The sequence below is a fragment of the Mus musculus genome, chromosome X, assembly GCF_000001635.26.
Source record: "Mus musculus strain C57BL/6J chromosome X, GRCm38.p6 C57BL/6J".
NCBI classification, from domain to species: Eukaryota; Metazoa; Chordata; class Mammalia; order Rodentia; family Muridae; genus Mus; species Mus musculus.
In genome coordinates this window covers 160,389,583-160,404,294 of record NC_000086.7, presented here as the reverse complement: position 1 = coordinate 160,404,294, position 14,712 = coordinate 160,389,583, and the positions used below count along the sequence as shown (strand labels likewise).

The 14,712-nt window shown below is 40.0% G+C and overlaps 1 protein-coding gene across 13 annotated transcripts in view; it reads right to left on the bottom strand.

The window, feature by feature from the left end:
• The window catches only part of Adgrg2 (adhesion G protein-coupled receptor G2), a 107,759-nt gene extending 93,782 nt beyond the window's left edge, over positions 1-13,977 (bottom strand). For 6 of the 13 annotated variants that reach the window (NM_178712.4, NM_001079857.2, NM_001290446.1 and 3 more), the window contains exon 1: positions 13,546-13,605. The gene's annotated coding sequence lies outside the window, so the exon portion shown is untranslated. Of the gene's footprint in view, positions 1-13,545 lie in introns of all 13 variants that reach the window. The other 7 variants (XM_006528824.4, XM_006528827.4, XM_006528829.3 and 4 more) reach the window with 4 other exon arrangements.
• Positions 13,978-14,712: the final 735 nt, after the last annotated feature.

The window sequence follows — 14,712 nt, the reverse complement described above, 5'->3', positions numbered from 1 at the left end:
CAGGTAAACAATATAAATAGGCCTATAACTCCAAAGGAAATAGATGCAATCATTAAAAGTCTCCCAACAAAAATAAAAACAATTTTTAAAATTAAAAATAATTAAAGCAAGCCCAGAGCCAGACAGCTTTAGCACAGAATTATACCAGACTTTCAAAGAAGAGCTAATGCCAATACCACAACATCAATTTATTCCACAAAACAGAAATAGAAGGAACATGGCCAAATTCATTTTATGAGGACACAGTCACCTGATACCACACAAAGAAAATAGAATTGCAGACCAAATTACCTCATGAACATTGTTGTAAAAATATTCAATAAAATCCTTGCAACCCAAATCCAAGAACACATAAAAGAGATTATCAACCATTATCACGTATGCTTCATCCCAGAGATGCAAGGATAGTTCAACAGATTGAAATCTGTCAATGTAATCCACCATATAAACAAACTGAAAGGAAAAAAAAACCCACATGGTCATCTCAATAGATGCTGAAAAAGCCTTTGACAAAAATCTAACACACACATCCATGATAAAAGTCTTGGAGAGAATAGAGATACAAGAGACATACCTAAATATAATAGAAGTAATTAACAGCAAGCATATAGCTAAAATCAAATGAAATGGAGAGAAACTCAAAGCAATCCCACTAAAATCAGGAACAAGACAAGGCTGTCCACTCTCTCCATATCTAACAGTGCTTGAAGTTCTAGCTAGAGCAATAAGACAACTAAAGGAGATCAAGGGGATGCAAAATGGAAAGGAAGAAGTTGGAGTATCGATATTTTCAGATGATATAATAGTATAAATAAGTGACCCCTAAAACCCCAGCAGGAACTGGATGCAAAATTAAGTAAACAGAAATCAGTAGCCCTCCTTTATACAAATTACAGACTGAGAAAGAAATCAGGGAAACATCTTTCACAATAGCCACAAATAATATAAAATACTTTGTATATATTGGGGTAACTGTAATCAAGCAAGTGACAGACTTGTATGATAAAACTTCCAGTCTTTGAAGAAAGAAATTAAAGAAGATATCAGAAAATGGAAAGATCTCCTATGCTCATGGATTTATATGATTAACATAGTAAAAAAATGGCTATCTTATCAAAAGCAATCTACAGATTTAATGCAATGCCCACCAAAATTCCAACACAATTCCTTACAGACCTTGAAAAAACAATTCTTAACGTCACGTGGCAAAAAAAAAAACAAACAAAAAACAGGATAGCTAAAATAATCATATACAAAAAAAGACCATCCAGAAGAAGTGCCACCCCCAATTTCAAGCTACACTACAGAGCTATAGTAATAAAAACCACATGGTATTGGCATAAAAAAACCCCAGATAGGTTGATTAATAAAATCAAATAAAAGAGCCAGATGTAAATCTGCACTCATAATGTTTATATATATGTGTGTGTGTGTGTGTGTGTATGTGTATATATATATATATGTGTGTGTGTATAAGTATATATACATATGTGTATATGTATACATATATATACATATGTATATACATATATGTGTATATATATATGTATGTGTGTGTATATATATATATATACACATATATATCAGAAATACACAATGGAAAACATCTTTAAAAATGGTTCTGGTCAAACTGATATCTGCATGTAGAAGAATACAGATAGATCCATATCTATCATGCTGCACAAAACTCAAGTCCAAGTGGATCAAAAACATCAACATAAAACCAGATCCATTGAAGAGCTACACAGAATACACCAGATAGGTATAAGAGAAAGTGGAGAATGGTCTTGAACTTATTGTCTCAGCAGACAACGTTTTGAACAGAACACTAGTGCAGGCACTAAGAACAACAATCAATAAATGGGACCTCACGAATCTGAAAAGCTTCTGTAAAGCGAAGAACACCATCAAAAGGACAAAGCAGCAACATACAGAATGGGAAAATATTTTCACCAACTCCACATCTGACTAATATCCAAAATACATAAATAACTCAAGAAACTAGATATCAAAAACCAAATAACCCAATTAAAAATGGGATACAGACTTAAACAGAGAATTCTCAATAGAGGAATATTAAATGGCTTTGAAACATTTAAAGTCGTCAGGGAAATGCAAATCAAAATGACTTTGAGATTCCATCTTACATCTGTCAGAATGGCTAAGATCAATAATACAGTTCATGCTGGCAAGGATGTGGAGCAAGGGGAACAGTCCTCCAATGCTGGTAGGAATGCAAACTTGTACATTCACTTTGGAAATCAGTTTGGTTGTTTTCAGAAAGCTGGGAATAGTTCTGTCTCAAGATCCAGTTATACCACCCTTGGGGATAGACACAAAGGACACTTGCTCTGACATGTTTACTGAGGCTTTATTCATATTAGCCAGAAACTGGGAACAACTTAGATTTCCCTCAACAGAAGAATGGATAAATAAAATGTGGCTCATTTACATGAATGAGTATTGCTCAGCTGTTATTGACATCATGAAATATGCAGGAAAATGGATGGAACTAGAAAAAATCATCCTGACCCAGAAAGATGATGGTATGTACTCACTTATAAGTGGACATTAGCTGTTAAGTAAGTGATGATCATGCTATAATCTACAGACCCAGAGAGGTTAGGTAAAAAGGAGGAATCTAGTGGGGGATACATGGATCATCCTGAGAAGGAAAAAATAGTACAGATTTTTCAGATGGACTGGGGGCAGTTGGTGTAGGAAGCAGATTGGATTGGGTTGGAGGGAGAGAGATAGTGTAGGGAGAGATGGCTGGAATTGAGGGGTGTTTGGGGGTGGCACGGAACCCTAGTGCAGCAGCGGAAACTTCCTATAATCTATGAAGGTGATCCTAATGAAGATTCCTAATAATGGAGGTTGCAGAGTCTTGTAGCCAGGCAAAGCTTCTAATGGAGGGACCAGGTTACATTCAATTGAGTTGTTGGCCAAGGGGGTCCCATGGGAATCTTCAAACAACTCAGGCTGATGCTAAGGCAAATCATTGCTCTCTGCAAATGGACAGCAAGGCCCCATTGCTGAGGACACACACCATCCACACAACTCATTGAGCATGGAGAAGTGAAGCTAGTGCCTACATGGAGCCTTCACACCTACGTTCTAGTATCTTTGGTGGAGAAAGGTACACTGCAGGCTACCAAGAGAAAAACATCAACCCAGCCACAAAACCTTTGACTTACAATCTGTTCTACCTCATGGATATTTTTCTTTTCTTTCTTTTTTCTTTCTTTCTTTCTTTTTTTTTTTTTTAGATAGAGTTTCTCTGTGTAGCCCTGGCTGTCCTGGAACTCACTCTGTAGACCAGGCTGGCCTCGAACTCAGAAATCTGCCTGCCTCTGCCTCCCAAGTGCTGGGATTAAAGGTGTGCGCCACTACTGCCCAGCCTAGCTGAGTATTTTTATGGGAGTGTGTGGAACAGGTAGGTCTCTGATATTTGTATCTGCTCTTGGGTCTCTTTTCCTTCAATTGGGTTGACATGTTTAACTTTGATATGAAATTTTTTGCTTCATCTTATTATATTTGATTTTGTTTGGTTGTTATCTCTTAGAAGAAGCCTGTTCTTTTGCAATCAGAGACAGAAAGGGAGTAGATTCAGAAGGAGGGAAGGTGAGAAGGAACTGGGAGGAGCAGAGGGAGGGGAAAATATAATCAGGATATCTTATATGACAAAAGAATTTATTTTCAATTAAAAAGTGAAAAAATTGCTCTTCAAAGTCTAGCTTGGTAAGTTGGGGAGGTGGTGGCTATATTTGACAAGAACTGACGACAGCCTCATAATCCCAACTGGATCCAATGATGGGAAAAGGCAGAACAGTTTGGTATAAGCATCCTTGGAAGATTTCCTCTGAGAATGACCAGATGGAGAGGAAATGTGGAACTATGGGAGAGAGTAGATATTAGAATGTAAGAATAAGCTTATAGGAATGGTTCAGGAAATGGTTTCATTAAAGGAAGAATCAAAGAGAGCAAAGAACTAAATCTAAGGGCTGGGGATATAGCTCAGTAGTAGAACATTTGCCTAACATATATAAAGCACTATGTTCATGCTCCAGTACAAGAAAGAAGAGTCCATCACAATTGGGCAAACTAAGTATGTATGTTAATAAATTATAAAGCATTAAAAACATAGGAATTCATGAGTTTCTATCAATAATAGATAAATGAATATATAAATAAATAAATAGGGGAGACAGCATGGCTCTTGCCTAGACTAGCTAGAGTTAGAAAAATCATTATTTTCAACCATCACATTAAAGATTGATCAGGCAAAAATCATCACTAAAGCTAGAGGGAAGTATTAATGATGAGCAGAATATCTTTGTCTTCCCAACGCTTTCTGATTTTTAAAGGAGAAGGCAATAGTTGTGGCTATCCAGTGAGGAAACCATACAACACCTTCATCAGGTGGTCAGAGTTATCATCAGAAACAAGCAGGAGCTGGACATCAAGAGTCTCCAAGATGCCATGCTCTGAGAAAGAAACATCTTCTGTGCAATATTCTCGCTCCAAATGTATAACCTAAGCTGATCACAAGAAACACGAGGCAAGCACAAATGAGGGGTATTTTAACCCTTAAAAGATAGAGCTGGGGAGATAGCTCTGTCAATTAGAGAGTGCTTGTCTAGCATGCACAAATCTCTGGGTTCAATACCAATACCCAGTAGTACATAAACTATATGTGCTGGTGATACACACTTGCAATCTCAACATCTAGGAAATGAAGGCAGAAAGATGAGAAGTTCAAGGTCTTCTTTAGCAACATCATGAGTTCTAGGGCAGTCACATATACATGTGACCCATAAACAAGCAAATAAATAATATGAGAGAGTGGTCTTTGTATTCATCATAAGCATCAATGTCCTTTACAGGATATAAAAAGGTTGATTGTGATGGCACATACCTTTAACTATAGCACTTCAGAGGCAGATCTCTCTGAGTTCCAGGTTGTCCAAGTCTACCCTGTCTTTAGAAAACAAGGCAGGGTAGAAAGGGTAAGAAAGTTTGAGAGGGAGAGAGAGAAAGAGGGAGGGGGTGAGAGGTAAGAAAAGAAAGACTTCAAAAATAATCCAGACTAGAATGGACTATGAGACAGGACAAGTAAAAGCAATTGCAGCCCTAAAGCAGATGCTGTACTCGAAGACAGAGGAGCTGCAGAGGGCCGTATCAATGGAACAGAAATAGTAGACTAGATAACAGTATCTTATCAGTGTTAAATTTACTGAATTGATAACAGGACTGTAGTAATGTAAGTGAATATTTGCATTGTTAGGAAATTCACACTTATGGGGAGTAAAGGGTCACAACATCTGTAACTTATTTTCTAGTGGTTCAGAAATAAAAGTGTGTACAGGGCTAAGAGTGCAAAAGATAAGGGAAATGGGGTGAAATGTTAGCTTTTTAAAAATCCAGACAAAGGGTACATTGACATTCTTCTTCCTGTCTTTGTGTTTTACAATTTGCTTGTAAAGTTATTTATAAGTAAGAAATTGGGGGGTGGGTGGAATGCATTCTTGGGAAGACAGAGAGAACCAGAGGTCCGGAGCCCAGAAAAGACATTGCTGTGACACAACAGGGGCATCTCCTCCACAGTTTCATGGTAATGGTGAGGAATGTTGTATTTCTACAAATATGAGTGTGTCAGAAGTTTGAGATGGTGCCAATATGAAAGGATTCCTGTCTAATGAGCTCAAGTCAAGTGCAAAGGAAATAAAAGAACGTGTAAAACAGTTCTTTTGGAGCACTAGGAGGCAAAACCAGTGCATAGCAGGATTACCAGTCAATTGGGGACTCACTGAAGGTTGCTAAGATCAAAACTGGCCCTAGACATTGGTGTTTAGTTTTTAAATTCCTCACATGATTCTAACAAACAGATAGCTTTCCGAAGCTCTGTGCTAAGGCAGTTTCTCTACTGCTAACATATTGGCAGGGAACATTCTTTATGGAGGAGGAGTACCCTGTACATCATAGCATGTTCTGCAGCATCTATAGTTTTACCCACTAGATGTCAGCTAGGATAACAAAAATGTCTCCAAACATTGGCAGAAATAATTGAGAATCCCTACATTATGAGCACAAAGAGCCACAGCTATAAATAAATAAAGGGCAAGGATTGTTCTCTCTTTCCACCATGGGTTCCAGGGACTGAACTCAGGTCACCAGGTTTGCCCACCAAGCACCTTTCCTTGCTGAGAACTGTGGCTTCTGCTATGAGCATTTGAAAGTACAGAAGCTTAAGAGTCAAAGCTCAGCTCTCCTACTTGTGTTCAGTATGACCATAGGCAAGGTACCAAACTCCTCTGGGCCTTAGTTTCCTCTTCTGTAAAATAATAAGATTCTTGCCTCTGGTGGTTGGGAAGATTAAATGAGCTCACACAAATGAAGCAGAAAGAGTGTACCCACTGGGCAAACAGCAGCTATCAGCTATCATTGTTACTATCACAGCCAGAAATGCGGTGGCTACCAGAGGGTGTCTGCTAATTAATGAACTGCTTCTCCTAGAAGCAGTTTCTTATGGTGACCCCTGACCCTAAAAGTATTTCCATTGCTACTTCATAACTAATTTTGCTACTGATATGAATTATAATGTAAATATCTGATATGCAAGATATCTGATATGTGACCCTAGTGGGAGTTGTGACCCTCAAACTGAGAACCAATGCTCTAGAGTATATTCAATACCAAAAAAAAAAAATCCACCTTAACATTGCTCAGAAAGGTATAGCATATTGAGTTTCTCTTACGATTTTTATCTGCTTTCTTACAGATCCTAGGCATAATTCTGAAGCCTGTGGAGCCATTCAACATTCAACACATATTTTAGGAGTACCTTCTATGGCTCACTAGTATTCTAGATCTTGACAAAATCTTGACACATTGAGAAAAATATACAAACTTTCTGTCATTTTTGGTATTTATTTTCTATCAAGGGAGAAAGAGTGAGAAATCAGTAGACAAACTGATGTATAATAGAGTTACAGGTAATAAATAATACTATCACTAAAACCCAAAGTGGGATAAGAACAAGGAATTCTACAGTGTTAGGCGAGACTAATGCTTAGAAGGAAGGATTTGGAGGACACTAGTGAAACCAGGAAACAAGATAGGATGGTATCTAATCAAATGGTGTTCCAGGAAGGAAGCACAGCCTATTCATAGGCAGGCAGGCAGGCAGGCAAATGTGTGGTTTAGATGAGAAACTGTGAAGGCTGGTGTGCTTATAGAAGTGTGAGAAGAAAATAGATAAAGGAGGCTGCAGTGGGCATCTAGAGATCAATTCTAACTGTGGTAGGAGGTCATGAGAAAGTTTTGTGCTATGGGATTATAAGACTGCCTTTACTGGCTAGTCTCTGGGGTCAAGAATGCTTTAGCAATTACATGACTATTAGAGAAAGGAAAATGAGTAGTTATCTCTGGATAGCTCACGTTGTATCACAGCATAATCTAATAGAAAAAGAAATGCGTTGTTGATACAAACCAGCAGAACCCAGAGAGTTATTAATTTTTTAAATCAAATTAAAATCCTCTATTATTATTTTGTGTGTTTCCCTCTAGGTGTGGTGGTTCTGGTGAGGGAGACAGACAGTCAGCAATCAAGACTGAGAGGGAATCAGTGCATTCGTGTGTGCCATGACACACGTGTGGAAGTGAGAGGGTAACTGCCTGAACTGGGTTCTCTTCTTCCATCATGGATTGCAGGAATCAAATTCAGGACATGGGGCTTGCACGGCAAATCACATTTACTTGATGAGCAATCTTGTTGGCCCTGAACAGCTTTATAAAGCCGCACTTTACAAACTGTGCCAGGAAATCGTATGAAAGCATGAGCGAACCAACTTAAAAGATCATCATCATGTTGAAATGAAAGAGGACAGATGAAAGAGTATGGAAAAACATCAGAATATAATACATATACATTGAGAGATTTTTGTTCCAATTATATACATATATGCTTAAACAGGACTGAAATCTAAAATACATTTTCACTGAAAATGGTGGCCAAGAAAGTTTGAAAAATACTACAAAACTATTGTATTCATACATATGTATGGTAAAAATTGCCCCTTTATTTTCTTCCTCCCATACTGTCCCTAGCATACATCTAGGAGAACATTATTAAAACTCTCCATAGATGGTTTCTTCATAACCTGTCTAAATAAAACCACTTGCGTTAATTCCAGATGAACATCTCCAAGAAAATCAATACTGAATCCTTAAAGCCAGAAAGCGAATAAAATAATTGCAAGCACAACAACAAAATATCAAATTAAACGTGAGACTTTTAACAAGCTAAAAATGTTAAGAAATGTTCTGAAGATATGAGCAGCCACCTGAACTTTACAACAAAGAGTACATTTAGAAGATTTCCCACTCAAGTCAGAAACAGCTACCCAACATTATCTTAGAAGGAAGCCAGGCCACGAAGGCAGAATAAAGTGAGTAAGAACTTTAGGAGGAGATTCCTCTATTATGTCATTCAAAGACAATTTGATGGTGCACCTTGAAAAATCTAGGAAAAGCAACCGAAAAACTGCCAAATAAATGAATTAACAGCAAGATGGCCTGAATATAAGATAGATCTCTATAAAAATAAATAGCCTTCCTATTCAACAGTATAGAAATTGAGAGCTGAAAAAGGGCTGGAGGTGTGTATAGCACAATTCCTAAAAGCAACAGGCATTACATCCCCCTAAACAATGTAGACATTAACCTAAAGAATGCACAATACAGTTGAGGCTACTGTTCAGTTAGTAGACTGTTTACATAGCATGTGAGAAGCTGTCCAATTGAGAAGCTTGGTTCTGTTCCCAGCACTACTATAAACCCAGTGTAGTAATCTCAGCACTCCGGAGGTAGAGGCAGGAGGATGATCAAAAGTTCAAGATTATATATAGCTACATACTGAGTTCAAGTTTGAGGGCAACCTTGAATACATAAGACTCAATCTCAAAAGAAAAAAAAAGACCTTCAGTATAGTATTAGTACCAGAGTGTCACATCGATAAATGGGATACAATAGAAAAATCAAAATCAACCCACAAATGTCCATTTGTAATAATGGAGTCAAGAGGATAGAATGGAGAGGAAAGAGAGCCTTTTTAACTAATGATGTTGGAATTGGATGTTTATATGTAAAAAGCAAACCTTAATTATGATTTCACATTATATACATATATACATGTGGGGGAGGGAGATCAAGCAATAATAAAATATGTAGAAAATGCAGGAGAAAATCTTAGTAGTCTTAGGATAGACAAATATTATTAGGCTGGCTACTAAAATATTATCCAGAAAAAACAGCTTGAGGAATTAGACTTTATCAACATGAAAAAGTTCTGATTTTCAAAGTAAAAATCATTAGAAAAATTAAAAGGTAGGCCACAGACTGAGTGAAGCTACTTGTCACACATATGTCTATTTTGTATCTTATTTTTATGCAGAGCCCATGCTTCCAGAACCAAACACTCTGAGGGGATAAAAAGAGCAGACTTCACAGGCTATACACCTATGATCAAAGAATAAGGCAGCGCAAACTAAAGCCCCCAGTAGGTACTATTACAGACCCATGGAAAAGACTAAAAACAAAACTGAAAGCCATCAAGGATATATATGTGAAAGTTGCTTTGAAGTATATACAATGACACTGCTAGTAGGCTGTCTTTCTCTCTCTCTCTCTCTCTCTTTCTCTCTCTCTCTCTCTCTCTCTCTCTCTCTCTCTCGCGCGCGCGCGCGCGCGCGCGTGTGTGTGTGTGTGTGTGTGTGTGTGTGTGTGTGTGTTTGGGTAATGACTAGGAAAGACACAGTGATTCACTCAAAACACAACATAAATTAAATAAGGTGGAGCAACCCAGCTGTTTTCTCTGAAAAGCAAAACAAAACAATTGAAGCATTGACAAGCCTTTATCATTGAGAATGACTTGAGATAGTGGTGCTATCTACGAACAATTAAAAAGTGAACACCAACAAAAAATGTTTAAAAAAATGAAACAAACCAACAATACCAAGTGCCAAGCACCTGGACTTCCCATTCCTCAGTGGCAGGAAAGCCAAATTGGACAAGCAGGGCTGGGGCTGGGCATGACAGGCAGAGCACTGACTTAACATGTGTGAGGCTCTGGGTCTAATCCCAAGTACCACAAAACACACCAACAAACTCACAAAATGATATAACCACTCTGGAAAAGTTAAGGTTTTTGTTTTAGTTTTTGTTTTTGTTTTAAATAAACTTAAGTTGCCATTCAAAACAGCATCTTTACTTTTAAATATTAAACCAAGGGAAAGGAAAATGTATGTTTGTGCAACATGCTATCTGTGGATAATTATATTGGTTTACTCATAACCACCAAGAGCTGATGAGTGGATAAAGTATGGAATACCACTCAGAAATAAAAAGAATAATGGGAATATTAACCAACAGAGATAAGATCTCAGAGGTATTATCTTAGGTAGTAGAAACTAGACCAAAATGCTATCTAGCACATGATTTCATCCATGGGCCAGACTGGAAAACACAAAATTATAGAGACTGAGAGTGGAGGGAGATGTTGAATACACAGAATCAATAGAGAAGTTTTAGAGGTGGTGAAGTTCTATATTTTGATATGGTGGTAGTTACATTAGGGGCTATAGAGATGGCTCAGCCGGTAAGAGCACTGACTGCTCTTCCGAAGGTTCTGAGTTCAAATTCCAGCAACCACATGGTGGCTCACAACCACCCTTAATGAGATCTGATGTTCTCTTCTGGTCCGTCTGAAGTCAGCTACAGTGTACTTACGTATGATAAGAAAATAAATCTTTTTTTTTAAATATCACATTTAAAAAGGGTGATTTTGTAAATAAATTATGCTTCAATTAAAAAAACACAAAATAGACTCAAGAATGAAATGGATTTATAAAATAGAAGTGTTCACCAGAATATTTTAGAGGCTTTATTTTCTGATTATTTTCCCAAAATGTTTCATCTCCACCACCTCCCACCAGGCCCCTGGAGTAAGTTCCGCAAAGATAAAACATCTATGTGGTTTTGAAACCATAAACATTTTAAAAGAACACTTGCTCTTGATATAGGCGCCTTTCCCAGGCTTTTACTGGAGTCAGACACATGTCGTGACATCCCTCATCCCTTGGAGTCCCTAGAATGACAGCCTCAGCCATGGAAAATCAACTTCTTTTGCTGGCTTTCCATAACACCTGAGCAAACTTACTTTGCCATTTCTGGAAACTGCCTCATGGTACCAAAAACAGTGGATTTCCTGGCCAAACCCACCAATGAAATTCCATTTCTCAGTCTTTTTCTCTCTTTGCTGAGCAGACCCATATCCATGATTAGAGTGGCATTTTTCCCCTTTTCTGTATTTCTGACATTTTTTTTCTGTAGAAAAATGCACACACCTGTAATCTGCAAAGGTTAGAGCAAGAATGATTCCCACACACAACACTGATGCTGACCCTGCATTTCATCAGTGCGTTACAGTAGCTAGACATGCTTTATCTCCCATTTAATGAAAGTCACCTTGCAGGGATGTGGGAATCTGATCAGGGCTGGCATGGTGCTGAGGCATGGAAAACAATATCCCTGAATAGCTACAAAATTTGGCTGCTTTTTATCCTCCAGCTTTGCATTTGACCCATACGAGCAGCCAAAGAGAGTAAAGTCCAGGTCATTCTAGATCTCACCTAAGCAAAATCTTATAAGCCACTAAAGACCCTGCAAGTAATTTGGAAATAGTACACACCTTTTCAGTTGGCTTACGGATTCTTTTGACACCAAACTTAAATGTATCATGTATTAACAAACTCTTTTAAAATGTTTTGTTGTTGTTGTTGTTATTGTCGCTTTTGAGATAGGGTCTCATGTAACCAAAGCTGGCCTTATATACACTACATAGCCAAAGAAGACCTTAAAATCCTGATCCTCCGGCCTCAACTTTCCCAGAGCTGGGGTAATAGATGGGCACCACCATGCTCAGTCATAATTAAGCTTCTTTTAAAATAATGATGCTCAAGAACTTCAAGTCCCTGAAGAAAGAAATTGAAGAAGATCTCAGAAGATAGAAAGATTCCCATGCTCACGGATTGGCACGGTTAATATAGTCAAAATGGCCATCTTGCCGAAAGCAAGAATAATGATGCTCTTAATGCAGCATTAATCATTAATATTAATAGCAAAAGCAACAAATTCTGTCATACCATGCATGACTAGGGTTCCATAAGCTTAAGATAGCCAAGAACTTCAGAATTATGAGAAAAACTGTAGAAGCTATCCTAATCCTTTATCCACCATCCTCACCAAGCCGAAGCCTAAGCAGATCAGACACAGTTCTGATACAAGACAGGATCGACTAGATAATTTGTGGAGCCCAGAACAAAACAAAACCAGATCCTTTTCTTTAAAAAAATAGGAAGAGTTATCACAGCATTACACCAAGTGCATGCAGGTAGCAAGCCGGTGAAGGCAGCTGGCTTTGTTATCAGAGCCTTTTGTGTTTGGAAAGTTGATAAGAAAAGCAAAAATATTTCACTATTAAACAAGTAGCAACTGGTTAATCTGTTTCAGCGTGAGTGTTGTGTGTCTGGGTTAGAGATGAGGTTGGGAAGTCTTCAGAGTTTCGTCTTGTCTCCTGACCTTCCATTTTTTCTTAAGCTTTTCAGCCGGTTGGACAAGAAGCAGTTCTGTAGAGCGGAGCAGTGTGGTCCATGAGGCAGCAGTACCATCTGAAAGCTTGGACAGAAATGCAGACTCTTGGGTCCCACCCCAGACCTACTGAATCAGAGCCTCATTTTAACAAGCTCCCCAAGGGATTCATACATCTGTGCCAGGCCAGACTAGAAGTGTTCTTGTAGAAGCAACCATGGGAGACTTCAGTGTCATGCTTCCTGTGTCTCATATGAGGCGAGTCAGCTCTTTCTTCCACTCACTTTGTACAGGGCTCCGGAATTTTGAAACCCAAGCTCAGGTGGAGACCGTACATCTCAAGACCGATTGCCCCTTTCAGAGGATTATCATTCCTTGGTTCTGGGATGCCAGTCTGGGATGCCTCCTTGCGCTGGGGGCCACCTGTTCTGGGCCCTGCATGTGGGTGCTGTGCCCATTCGACCCATGTGGGTCAAAGGCACATCTACACCTTTCAATTTTACTGGCCACAGGAGGTAAACCGAGTCCTAGGGAGTCGCGCATTAGCAAACCGCCCTCCAGAGTAAAGCTCTTGGTTCCTTTGCCCAGAACGGGGAGGAGGGTCTGAGATCATTTAGAACTTTGCCATTTACAGGTTGCCTTTCACGGATAACTTGGTTACTTTCCCACCGCACGCACTTTCCCACTTACGGAGCCCGGGATCCGCCGGGCTCCAAGCTTTGCCTCTGCCTTTCCAGACGGCCCAAGAGCTCCAGCTCAGAACCGCCAACCCAGGGAGCCACACCAGTCACCCTCCCAGCCATCGAGCCCGCCGGGCCCGTCGCCTGTCCTTGGCTCAGCGGCTTAGGTCTTAAGACCCCTAGGGTTTCAGATACCCTTTCTCGGCGCCACACTCACCTGCGGGTCCCGGTGACCGGTTGGCTGCTGGCGTCCTCGGGCCCTCCTTTTCCCCTTTCTGTCGGGCCGCGTCCCTCCTCCTCCCTCCCGCGGGCTGGGCGCCGCCCCCGCCGCTCCCGGACCACTTGCCCGCCTGCTCTGCAGCTGCCCGGCGTGGCGGGGCGAGCGCTCAGTGTGGCGGGGCTGGGCGTGGAGGTGGGGAGCGGGCGGGGCGCTGACACCGGGAAGCAGCCTCGTGGAGAGCTTCAGCCTAGACAGTGGGGAACCCCTAGGATGCTGGGCGGCTAGCAGGGCGCGATTCCCCACCCAGCCTCCACCCAGTGGCTCACCTTTAGGGGTCGCCTTGATCCCCCAAAGGCCTGGCCCAGGCTACTTTGAGCATCGCATGCTCCTGATAGGTGAAAACCCTCGCCCTTTGCCAGAATATTTCTGAAAGCAGAAACCAGACCTCCCCCCAGAGGACCAGAGTAAAATACCTGGTAAAGAACCATGCTGAGTGGTTTCTGAAAGAAACTATATAATTCACTAGGTAGTAAAAAACTAGGGGTCCTCATCGTTCCTCTGCCTGCTTGGGGGTGGGGGTGGGGGAACACTGGGGGCGGTGTGGCACTATAAGACCTTGCTTTGGCTTCCTATTCCCATGGTCAGCATCTCCACTTTCATAGACTATAAGCTAGGTCTGTAAAACTCAGATCACTTAAACAACTTTTCAAAGGCCCATTTAACAGACAGAATTCTGGAATAAGGTTTCCACAGTATTGACTCTCAGGTAGAGACCAGGAGAAAATATAAGCTGTCCGAATTTCCTTCCTGGTTCTTTCCAGTCAAGAAATGCCTATAGTTGCAAAGTGCTTTACAATATGAAAGCACAATTCTGATTTCTTATAACGTGCAGGGAAATAGAGCATTTTTTTTCTTTATGACCAAAATTGGATTTTGATTTGAATTCACAATCCTGGGGATCTGCTATTTATAAAGGGCAAATCTGAAGAGTAGGGTGACTGAGTCTGCTACATCAGCCCCATTGAACAAAGCTCAGGGTATACATTCTGCCTGGCAGGATGGGTTGTATTTGTTTTACAAACACCAAGTTATTAACACTCACAACAGTCTAGCTGGAGAAATGAATGGGCAGTGTTTTCAGACAGACTTTTGCCTGGATGGATT